The sequence below is a fragment of the Hoplias malabaricus genome, chromosome 9, assembly GCF_029633855.1.
Source record: "Hoplias malabaricus isolate fHopMal1 chromosome 9, fHopMal1.hap1, whole genome shotgun sequence".
Taxonomy (NCBI): domain Eukaryota; kingdom Metazoa; phylum Chordata; class Actinopteri; order Characiformes; family Erythrinidae; genus Hoplias; species Hoplias malabaricus.
The window spans coordinates 35,818,489-35,831,571 of NC_089808.1; the positions used below are offsets into that span (position 1 = coordinate 35,818,489).

General features: G+C 41.8%; 1 protein-coding gene across 4 annotated transcripts in view; it reads right to left on the bottom strand.

The window, feature by feature from the left end:
- Nucleotides 1-13,083, bottom strand: part of scrib (scribble planar cell polarity protein) — an 85,243-nt gene that overhangs the window by 68,484 nt on the left and 3,676 nt on the right. The window lies entirely within an intron of this gene.

Here is a 13,083-nt window from a genome sequence, read left to right on the forward strand (position 1 = left end):
GCAGCGCAGGGATTTTCCTTTAATCCTACCGCACGTATAAGAATATTTTTACAGAGGCAAACAGTCATAAACTTTGAGAAGGGGAATGCTGCAGAACGAAGACCAAGAAGGGGCAGGTTCTTCAGGGAGGAAGCTGTCAATTTTTGCATCAGCCAATAAAAAAAACTGCTATCGTATTTTGCATAGGTCAATCACAGTTTAGAAGGAACTGTCCATTGCTTGAAACAGCCAAATGTGATCAGAGCTTGTTAATTTCAGTCCTCAATGCTTTCACAGGTTCGCTTATCTGTTAGACTTTGAGGTGGGAGAGACCTTTTTTTTCAGTCAGTTAGTAGATATTTTTAAAATGGATTATAAATGTTGCTGGTTTCTGTCTTAAAATCTTTTATATTAAGTCATTCTTAATGGACTTGCATAAGCTGGATAATAACCAAGAGGACAGCAAATGAGACACAGCCATACTGCAGTTTTGCTCTTTGTTATAAGCCCTAAGAAGGGCATAGTGAACAAGAATAAGTTTTCAAACAGCATTGGGCTTGATATGTCAGGGTTTCCCGCAATGCTTCACAGTTAGCCGCCTTGAAAACGTTGTCCACCGCCCTAATTTGTTTCGAGCAATCGTTCACTTTCTTATCAAGGCTTTCGGTGTGTTTGCGCATGGCTTTCTGCTATGTCCAGTGATCCATGATCAATCAATCCACTGCAGAAAACACTCAATAAGAAGAGATCCTTCAAAGTTCCAAAGTACTTTCTGTGACTCGTTTAATGCGTCATTCCTTATTTTTCAGTCACAAACACATGCTCTGAAGTATAATCCAGCGTTTAAGGCGAGCTGTGTGTCATCTCTCAGTTTCCCCACGCCTGTGTGTACACGAGGTCAACCGAGTCGTGTCTGGGTCCATCTGGTCCAAAAACCAACCCAGGCACGGTACACGATAAGTACCACTCACATTTGTCAAACAAACTGCCCATGCACAGTATGGATTGTCTAGTGCGAGTACACTAGCTGTACTTTTAAAAATGTTGGGTAATGCATATACTATGTTTATCCCTCTGGAGTCAGCGCTCCCACCAGCAGGATAAATCAGAACTTGCGCCAAAACACTTACGCAATGCAGTGTTTTCCTAAAAACATACCCCAGTAAAGTATATATGGAAGCTGAAAAGAAATGCATTTTTACCTGCTTATTATAGAAAGACAAGTACTCTCTCTGAGACTCAGACCCTTGATGGCCCACTATTCATATGATAATAGCATTATAATACGGCCACACTTATTGGAGGATTACGTCATGGAAATGTTCTTTTTAGTCACATAAACAAATGAACACGGCTATGTCTACGCACTGAGTGTCACTGAGAAAAGTCAGTGTGAGAGCCACAGGTTTAGAACAATACAGTTTGTTTTTTCATTATATAACAGCATAGTTTTTTTAGGAAGTCCAAGTTTAGTTAATTAAAAAAAAAAGAACAACATACAGACTTCTCTCACAATTGTTGCTGGATTTGTGCTGAATATTTGTGTAGTATGTGTAGCTAGTTTTTTCGGAAAAATAACTTTCACGTAGGTGAAATTTTGGAGGAAGAAAAAAAAATAAATAAATAAAATAAAATAAAAAAATCAAGGCATGTCAGATCACCTCAGATGTGGCTGAAAGGCCTCCAGGGGGTTAAGACTAATATTTATTATATCTAGCACAGATGAGATGCAGATGTTGAGCTCTGCTGGTTGAACTTGCTCAGTACTGCAGGTAATTTGTGGTAGAGTGTGTGTTTGTGTACACACTCTACCACAGTAGAGTGGTCTCTTAGACCAGAGCAAGTTTCAGATTCACAGAAAGTGATTTTTTTTTTCTTTTATAACTTTAGCAGAAACACCATCACAAACACACATCATCTTCAAAGTTAAGATATGTAAAGTGCACTAGAGAACACGTGTTAAAAGTATAAAAGTAGCACTATTTTTAAGCCAAGGCTTACTTTACATCATAAAAACATAAAAAGGTCACTCAAAATAATTTGAACCCCTTGGGGCCATAACCCCTGTAGTTGTTTTTTCATTTAATGCTCTGGACACTGCTGTGTGTTGCACTGGGTGTTTGTGTGCCTCCATTTAAATTTATCTCTCACCTTAAATAAAGGTGAACTGTGGTCAAAGTCCACACAAACATGCACGTGTTTAAGTGCATGGAAATGGCAGTGAACTACGAGGAGGAGAGACACAGTCTGCCATTAGTCATTGAGCCAGTGAATGATTCCAGTTCTAGTATTGAGGAGTAGGGTGGTTAGAGGGTGGGCACTGTGGTAGAGACGGTGGGCTACGATGGAAGTCACCTGCTGCCACCGATATTTACCTCCAAACACAGGTAAACCTGCTCAACTGCCTGGTGCTGCACTGCCTGTACGCAGCACTGTGTACGTGACAAATGGTGGAATGTTCCTCTTTCTTTGTACGCACTCTCCAACACTCTACTTCCAAGCTAAGAATAGTGCATCAATGCTTCAGCGATTGTGTAACTTCTTCACTACGGCGATAACTCCCCGGTTCTATAGAGGAGAGGGGGCCTCCTGGGTTAATCCTCCTCTGGAATCAGTGCCCCTCCAAGAAGTAGGAGCCAGCTGGTCGTAGGCTCAGACAAAAGGCATTGGGGGTGAAATGCTACAGGAGTGTTCAACTCCACAAGCCATAATCACACACTGCAGAGCTCAACAGTAAAATTTATACATGCCTTTAAGCATCCTTAACTTAGCAGATGCATGTGAAGAGAGTGAAACTTTCACACAACTAGATGCAGATTACATAACTTCTATGAAACTTGGCAGTTGCGGAAACCAAATCTAAAATAACTAAGGTTGCATGTAAAGGAGGCTTGAGGAGGCTGATGTTTCTAAAATTATGTCTCTACTGATGATCCAGATTAATGCATATTTGAATATCTTTTTCTTTAAACATGTAATCCGTGTTATTCATGTGTAATAATGTGTGATCAGTCTTCGGAAATTTCACATCTGAGAGTGTAGTAAAAACAGAGCTGTGATTCTCTCATAAAACTTAAAAATAATGTTGTTGTTGTGGTTACTTCACAAATTGTTAAAAACATAGCAACAGTATAATACGTAGTGGCAAAACAGCCAGAAAATGCAGTAATCTTAGCCTGAAGTTGCCATTAATAGGGTGTAAAGTATTAAACGTTCAGCAATAATCACTAAACTATAGTCAGAACTACGAAACCATACCAAATAAAAGTTTCTGAGCAGTCATAAAACACGTAATTGTTTCTGATATAGGTTTACAACAACAACACAAGGAACTGCCATCTACCACTGGGACGCACTGGAGTGAAGTTTGTGATTCATAACTAATGATCCAACATTACTATCTGAAATAAAACATTTTCTTGCAGCAAAATACCTAGGGTTAGGGTTAGCTTAAAGTCTAAAGTCTTCCCAGAAGAGCATAGGAAATACCCCTAAATTCTGAAGAAATCTGGAGTGTCCACATTTTAGTCATATGGTTTTTGGCCACATGTTTTGTGAAAGTTACTATGGGAGCATGGATGTCGCTTACCCACCACCATGACTCAAACGATATACTACAAAACTCAACCTGGTTAAATTATGTTAAATCTGTTACAACTTGTTACAGTTGTAAGAGAGTTTTCAGGTGAAGGTGGTCAAAAACCAACTCTGCAACCCATCAACTGGTCCAAACTTCAATTCTTTACTAGTAAACCTGTGTAGTAGTTTCAGCCAAGGCTTAGAAACTAATAAAGTCAATCATAAACAAAGGTGTTTTACAGGAGGCCAAAGCTTTACACCTCTTTGAGACCCCCTCCCCCCCAACAACAACAGTGTTCATCCACACATGGCCTTGTTTAGCCAGTTTATCTCTTTCTAAATGACAAAAGTCGAGAACATCACATACTGCTGGGTTTCTTTCTATTTTAAGAGGCTAAATCAAAATGGCTGCATGCTTCATTGACAGACGTCTTACAAACAGCATATGAAAAAGGTTTCTTCATTCCTGTGCCGTGCTTAGAGAGCTGAACTCTGTTCTGAGGACAAAGAGAAGACCTTCTGGAGAAACAAAACAAAGACGGATGTAAGTGAATGAACCCAGAAGATCAAAAAGCAGAGGAATAAAGAAAGACCGATCTAAATATCCTTCTGCAGTCTGGGCCAATGCGCCGCTGAGCGAGAAGAGCGAGAGAGGGATGAAGGGAATGAGTGTAGGTTTACCGCAGAGCACACAATGGCAGCTGTGATTTATGGGGATTTCTGGCCCAGTTCTGCAGGCTGCAGGGGGAAGCCCTCCCACTAACAACACACTGCCTTGCATACACACAAATGACATGTAAACTAGCTTTAAGGAAAACCCAAATTGCTGAGGCTGCCAAGTCTCATTAGAGCACAGACCGCATGTTTAAATAATTAAAATAACTTAAAATGAGAGAAGAGAGGAGATTTAGATTTTTTACAGATTGGATTGTTTGGTGGTCCATTAATCAAAACCTTTCTCGCAAATATTCCTGAAAGACTTTAAATACTAAAAGTACAGGTCAGTATTACAAGGTAATGGAAAGCTCCCTTCAGAGTGTCTGCTCACTGCACAGCCAGAGATTCCTTTCCTTCCTGGCTCACTGTTGCATGACTGGGGGATCCCAGAGGAAAAATCTATACAGGCCAAAGTCTTTCACTTTGGCTCAGGAAAGAACATTCCTTTCGCTGCAACCACTTTCATGATCCACAAAGAAACACATAAGGAATGATCCAGTCACCCGAGGATAGTCCTCAGGAATCCTGATGTTAATTTGCTTCCAAAAACCTTAAATCTTGACTATTTTACAGGATTAATAATAGATTAATGGGATATTTCACAGTCAGTTAGATGTTTAAAGATAGTTTAAAGCAGGGGTGAACAACTCCAGTCCTGGAGGGCCGGTATCAGCAAAGTTTGGCGATTCCTCTGCTAGAACACACCCCCTAAACCTGGCAATTAACAGACGAGTTGAATCAGGTGTGTGTGAGCAAAGGAATCACCAAACTTTGCAGGATACCGGCCCTCCAGGACTGGAGTTGTTCACCCCTGGTTTATAGTGTTTTTATTCATTTATCCTCTGAAACCACTTCCTTCTGAACAGGGCTGTGGTGGTCCCGAGGAACACACCCTGAATCGGGCACCACACACTCACTCAGTCAGAGCTGTGGGCAATTTTGCACAACCAATCAACCTATCAAAACATGAGTCTTGGCTATATGGGGAAATGACAATCTCACACTGGAAGAACTCAGACAGTGACCCAAGCCAGGGATGGAACCCAGAAATCGAGATATTGGAGCTTTGTTGCAGCAACACTACTTGTTTAACCTGAACCAATATACTAATACTAGACTTAATAAATGGAATTTTTTAGTTATTGTTATTGGTCCGATATTGGAACTTTAGCCGCGATTACAACCGATAACGTGACGCCAAAATTCACAACGATGTCTGCCGTGTGGACAGTTTCTTCAGAGAACAGCCCCGGGGATTACATTTCTTCGTTGTGGAAACTAAATGAAAATATCAGCAATTCTCAGTACTCGCACACACAGATGACAGTGTAAACACACACACCCTCACACCCAGCAGGTTAAACAACAGGAAGATACACTCAACCACCACAGCGCAGGAGCCCATCTTATATACGAAAAAAAACATGAAAATAGATAGAGTCATTCAGCATCTGAATTTATTACTGAAACACGAATAGTTTCTCCCTCGAACTCCAAAACAAACCCAATGCTGCACTAATTATGGGACCTCTAGAAACCAGCAGTAAATCTTTGATAAAAATATAAATTAACTACAACTGATATAAAAGATAAAATAAACTACACAAGTACAGAAATATACAAACACTGAAGAAAAGGCTTGTCGTTATTAATATCGGTATCGGCTAATCCAAGGTGCTAATTATCGGTTGTGAACGCTTTCAGTGAGTTAGCCTGTAATTCACTACATTTTGAACACAACTTTGTATATTATTCTTTGCACAATTTAAAATCACCAGCTGCTGAGATTCACATTCACACAGTGGTAATCTGCACCTCTTCACTCAGAACCTGGCCATACGACTGCTGGTAAAATCCTTATATTTCGTAATTTAAAGCCACCACTGAAGTCTAATAATTTGTTATTAACAGGTTGGATCAAGGCCTGAAACAGATGTTCTTAATGCATCTTAATGCAATCATATTGTAAGTTAATGCAGGCAGCATTAAGGACAACAACTAATGGAGCGTCTCTTTCGTCAGGACAATTAAAGCAGGACCACAAAACTTTTCGCATGCCGAGCTAACAGGAGACACAAAGCAGTAAGACGCAGGACATGATGAGTTGTTTCCATGCCTAAAAAAGAATACAGTTGACTGTAGAGCCCTCAAGTGGAGGATTCTGAGGAAACGGTGACTTGCACACAACAAGGCAGGGCGCGAGGGTGTGTGGGCGTGGGTGTGTATGTGCGCACAAGAGTGTGTGTGTGTGTGTGGGAGGCGTTTGAACATGTTTTCACAGACGAATGAAGCCTTAATCTGGCCCAGGGCAGGGGACACAAAGACGGGATGTTAGGAAGTAGGGGGGGAAGGGGGCTCACACATAAGGACATGCTGTTTGCTGCTAAACAAATGTGTGCATGGGTATGGGCTTAGATCTTCCATTTTCTTTCACTTTCATCTGCTGTAGCACATTTACAGGTACACGAATCACAGTGCCCTATAGCCATAGTACAAACCGTAGAGCAGTCCCAAACACTTACTAGAGCTCAGGAGCTTCGGCAGTATTCAACAGCAAATATTGGAAGCTTCATTCCACAGAGTGCGGGGGGGGGGGGTCTTGTTCAGAATATCCGCTTCTGGTTTTATTCCTTTTAAATCCCAATCTCCAGGCTGCTTTTCCTCATAGAGCACTGCAGCACTAAGAGCACGGTGCCCTTCTGTCTATCTGGCCCTCTAGCCTTTCATAAGGGCACTGTTTATGCATGGCTTAACCAGCGCTTGTGGTCTTACATGAGGTACGGAGCTGACAAATCTCACTGTGGCATTGCCTTGTACAAGGTTCACTTTTTGTACAAGGACTTTTATACTGCAGAGCCTGAATACAAGTAGATTGGAGGGTTTTCTGGAGCAGAAAGCTACATTTTTAGCAGTTAGCACCATGTTTCTTATGGCATCCTCCAAGTTTCTCTCAAATTCACATTATGGATAGCCATAAAAAATGTATATAAATAAATCTCACAATGAAAAACCGAAAACAGCTGAATATTCAAGTCCAATAAACAGTAATACTAAACATCCAAAAGGCAATCAGCTATCTGGCTGCATTATTGTGGTGATACAAGCATCGATAGAACAATGTCTGCGCTAATATCAATCCATTCAGTTAATAGGGCGCAGTGTCCTTCCCGTGCCTTTAGCTCATTGCTTGTTGCTGTACGTGGCAGAATTTAATTGCTGCACTTCTAAAAAGAAACAGGCAACCCAGACCTCAACCTAAGCTTCCTTGACAATACCACACAATGTGAGATCTGTCGCATACATCAGCAAACATCTAGTTGTTATCTGTCTTACAGCCGCACACTCTCTCACACCCGCATGACCACTGTCTCACAGGCTGCTGCTGTGGTCATTAAAGTGCAGAAGGTTCACTCCTCTGATTCTCAGGGCTCTGTGCAGCACTTCAGAGTGAGCCATATCTACAGCTCTCTGAACCTTTCTCCACAGCCTTATTAATGTATCAATTATAAACTTGTTCTGCAGCCACCATTCCTACAAATCTACAAAGAGTTTTTACAACTGCATTATAAAGATTTGTTTCATCATAGGTTATGAATGCTAGGGTGGAGCCACTCAGACCCTGTTTACACCTCATCATTTCATGTGACTAGTATCTGGATTGTATCTTGATAAGGTTTTAGCAACGCGCATTTACACTTGGTAGTCAAAGGAGTCTCTGTTTACCTGGACCCTAATCTAGCTGCTAGGTAGGATCGAATACACAAATCTGCTTGTTACACAGCAGCCAGTATCTGTTCAGCCTCTTTTGGAGATGGAGGCGTTTACACTGCTATAACAAGTGGCAATGCATCTCAAACCACTTCCAGAAATGGTCTGAGCATTCAACTGTGTCACTGTTTGAAACCCGACTTGTGTGCGTTTCCATTTGGAGTTTTATGTGGATTGGCCTTACCTAGATATTAAATGGTGAAACTAAACATGGATGAAGTGAGCAGATGTAAACAGTGTTTAGTTATGAAAATAAATTGTGCTCTCAAATAACAATGCCTAACTGCAGCCTTTATCCCCACACCCCTTTCATTTTCATTTTTTAATACATGACATAAATCCATCCTAATTATCACAGATATAACAACACAAAAATTGTGGTTAAGAAACCAGTTCTTAAGAATACAATATGTGCATGTATTTCAGTTGGCCTAAGACTGGTGGAGATTACCGTGAAATTAAAGAGAAATATCAAACGCTTACTATAAAAATCATATAACACCTAGTGCAGTGGTACTCAATAGAGAGACTCCTACCAAAAAAAGATGGGATACAATCATACACAAAAAATTAAATGTACAAAGAAAACAAAAGACTATAGTTTAAACTGCTGGTTTAACAAAGAATGGTCTGAAAAATATGTATTAATTTGTCTCACACATTTTACCACCCTAGAGTTTCAGCATTTTTTTTTTTTGGTCAAGAGGACTTCTTTCATTCATCCATTATCTGTAACACTTATCCAGTTCAGGGTGGCGGTGGGTCCAGATCATCATTGGGCGCAAGGTGGGAATACACCCTGTAGGGGGCGCCAGTCATTCACAGGGCAGCACACACACACACACACACACGGACACTTTTGAGTCGCCAATCCACCTACCAACATGCGTTTTTGGACAGTGGGAGGAAACCGGAGCACCCGGAGGAAGACATCACACTCCTCACAGACAGTCACCCGGAGGAAACCCACGCAGACACAGGGAGAACACACCACACTCCTCACAGACAGTCACCTGGAGGAAACCCACACAGACACAGGGAGAACACACCAACTCCTCACAGTCAGTCATCCGGAGCGGGAATCGAACCCACAACCTCCAAGCCCCTGGAGCTGTGTGACTGTGACACTACCTGCTGCGCCACCGTGCCGCCCCTCAAGAGGACTTGATACATTCAAATTGGGATATCAATGACATAGAGAAAAAGCACTGCTTAAACGTAACCTCTGACAAATCACCAAATATATTGCTGTCTGAGAAATCAAACTTGTCTTATGTCATGTAGGAATGTAGAAAATGGGTGACATGAATAATGAAGCTGTACTGGCCATGGATGAGACCCAAAGAGCAAATTCACTTCTGTCTGTCAGACTTGCAACTGTCATTGGCATTAAAGCCAAGAAGAAAACTACCATTCAGCCGATTTGTAAACTGGGTACTCAACAGATGAAAGTTTGTGCTTCTTTCTCAGCGCTCATGAGTCACGCCTGACAGAGGCGCACACAATGCAAACAAAGCTGTGACAATGAGGCTGGATGTTTAATACACGAAATTGGGTGGGGGATGTCAGATTAGCTGAAAGAGCCTACTATGTAACCTGTCACAAGATCCGACTTGACTGTCAAAGCTAGAGAGACGTTCACTCCTTCAAAAAAATAAAAAATATATTTTTAAAAGCCTGTAGGGCTTAAATAAGTACCTCCTATTTCCTGAAACAAACCTAGCCACAAAACAATGTGTTGTACCTGTTCTGAGTGCTCGCATGGAAATAATTAACCGGACCTGACTTACATTTACTAGAGCTTTGCGAGTGGCTATGAGTATGCAGGGTTAATCCAGTTAGCCCTCAGCCTTGTCCCTGACGCTGGTGTGAGGCACTCTCTGTGTACAGCGGGTGCTTATCGGCCACACAAAAGACATGCAAAGGAATGGTGCGGATTAGGGGATTGCATAATGAGAAAACAGAGCTGGAGCGTCACACTGATTGAGAACAGGAGGGTGTAATGGGGAATTCCTCTTCAGCTGTCGGGTCCAACTCACAGAGTCTGAGGAGTAGCAGCAACTGCAGAGTGCAGTAACAAAACTCTTCAGCACTGCCACATGTGTTCCTATGCAAATCACTCCTCTCTCTCCCCTGTTGGACGATTAAAAAGAGTCCCGCTTTGTTAGTCTTTAGCACGGGATTAAATGGGTTTCCTAAAGAGGACCGTGATCCTAAAAACTTATACAAGGAACGGAGAAAAAACTGGAAATTTCACTACATGTCCAAACATATCCAAACACTCCTGTAATTATGCTGATTCTTCCATAGAACGGTATCTACCCCACTTTGCTTTTCTATTAGGCAAATTTGGTAACTGATATCTGGAAATGGGGACTTGTACTTTTTTCGTCCCTGCTTGCTCCTGGTTCCCGGCAATTTGAGTAGGGACTAAATGTGATGTAAACATTGCAGACCTTGACTGGCCAGAGAGACTTGTCTACACAGCAAAAAAAAAGCAGACCTCCAGCACCAACAAGCCTCTTGAAACATCTCCTCAATGACAGAACATAAAATTTGTCTTGGTCTTTTGAAGAGGTTCAAATGCTCCTTGGATCCGTGGCCGAAAACAATTCCAGCGAGAGCTGGGTGGTGCATCAAGGAATGAAAACCTACTGATTGTTCTGAACTCATCTGTGGAGCCATGTTCAATCCCAAAAACCATAAACAATGGCTGTGTTTCAGCAAATGCTGTGTTTCAGCAGCTCCCATTAGAGTGTGTTTAGCAATGTCCCAGGCTACACCGGGGTGCGAGGAGTGTCATGGAGTTGAATAGGTACCATGCAGTAGAAAAGTGACCTTACTGAATTAATTTACTTTAAAGGGCACCACTTACAAACTATTTTTAAGTGTATGCAAACATCTTATATGTCCTTATTTATATAAAAAAGCAAAGCCTAAAAAGGTGAGGCTCTGGAACAGCGTACATAAGCCTACATAAGTCTTCAAGTCCAACACCAAGCTTTGCCTAGAGCGGTAAAAGGCCCCCAGGACAGGGCAGTGGAGCAAGGGAACCGTATTCTCTGGAACACCATCCCGTCTGACTGGAAAACCAGAACAAACATCACTCGTCCAACATCAACAGCTGAAGGCTTTCGAAAACAACCAGATTCTGTTCCTGCAAATACCTGTGAACTCCAAAGGACCAATGAACTTACAGGTGTCTACATACGCCCAGACATAATGCAGAAATAAAAGTGGTTTTGGGATTTCATTTTGGGTTGCTCTAAAATTATTCAATAAAACTTCAAAAAAACGTATCATAGTCACATACATCTAAAACACATCAATAGAAGAATTTCTCCTGTAGTTGCAAAGGACATAATCTGACCAGGTGGCAGCACAGAGCCCTAGGGTGAACTTCATAAGACACAGCTTGAACAACTAAACCTCCATCTGCTCCGACTGAGACAACCTGCCAGCCTACTCAGTCCTGCGCTTACACACCGTTACAGACACCAAAGTTAATTCACCCTCTCAGTTCATTAGGCAACCAGCAGTTATTCTCACCATGGGTGGAGGGCAGATACATCATCTCTGTTGGACAATAACCTTGTATTTCATATGTGTCAACTTTCAAACTCTTCAGAACAAAGCCAAAGAAAAACTGAAATCTGTGAACTTTCAAATGTGCTCCACACAATTTTGGAGCGTTTCTAATGAAAATCCTTATGAAGTAAAGAAATAAAATCATCAGCATCAGCACACACACTGATTGTGTACAACATGCCACTTGAGAGGCTTTAGTGACGTGTGACATAAAAGCTACCTCAGGCGATCACTCATGAATAACAGTTAACTGGGGGGTTATGGCCCAAGAAGACTACACCATCTCTCACACCACATGGCAGAGTGACCACATACTGAGACTGACCATATGGCACACAGGGGACACAAGAGATACAGTCGGTTTCGGACCAGAGCAAGTAGGCAACCTGTTAATCAAGTGTTACTGTCTCATCAAACAAACAACAGTTGTTTATAACATTTACATTTGCATTAAGAACCTTAAATGGTGCCAATGTTTTCAAGCCAGGATCCTGGAGACCATCTAGCTGCCCTGTACGCTCTTATGTCTCCAACAAAACCCACTAATACTCAGTGTTTTTAAACTGATTCGCAGAACGGAATGAGTTTGAAGCAAGAACAAACACCTGAAGCATTTATTTTAATCAAAATCATAACACTGTCTTATTATATAATATAATAATAACAACAGAGAAACAAGCTGCAATTGCTCTGTTAGTTTGGTTTGTGTGAGTGTGTACCTTTCCTTTCAAACAGCTAGACCCAGACAGCCTGTGCAGGTGGGTCTCTGACCATAACATGCTACACTTACTGCACCCCGACAGAACAAACTGTGTTATAAACACACCAAAGTACCTTCTCTGGGTTGTGCAGCTCAGGAATGTCTGCTGCTGTTTTCACTCCTTTAACAGTTTTACCACTTCTTGCTGTGTTTTCAGTTGGTAAAACCACCACTGATAAGTGCATTAAGCCCAGTATGGGACACAGTTCTAACAAGAAGCTCACAAAATATACAGGGGTTGGACAATGAAACTGAAACACCTGTCATTGTAGTGTGGGAGGTTTCATGGCTAAATTGGAGCAGCCTGGTGGCCAATCTTCATTAACTGCACACTGCACCAGTAAGACCCTGTGCATCCAATGGTTCAAACATTGTGTCCTGAAGGCGGTGCCGTGTATCAGGACGACAATGCACCAATACACACAGCGAGACTGGTGAAAGACTGGTTTGATGAACATGAAAGTGAAGTTGAACATCTCCCATGGCCTGCACAGTCACCAGATCTAAATATTATTGAGCCACTTTGGGGTGTTTTGGAGGAGCGAGTCAGGAAATGTTTTCCTCCACCAGCATCATGTAGAGACCTGGCCACTATCCTGCAAGAAGAATGGCTTCAAATCCCTCTGACCACTGTGCAGGACTTGTGTATGTCATTCCCAAGACGAATTGACGCTGTACTGGCCGCAAAAGGA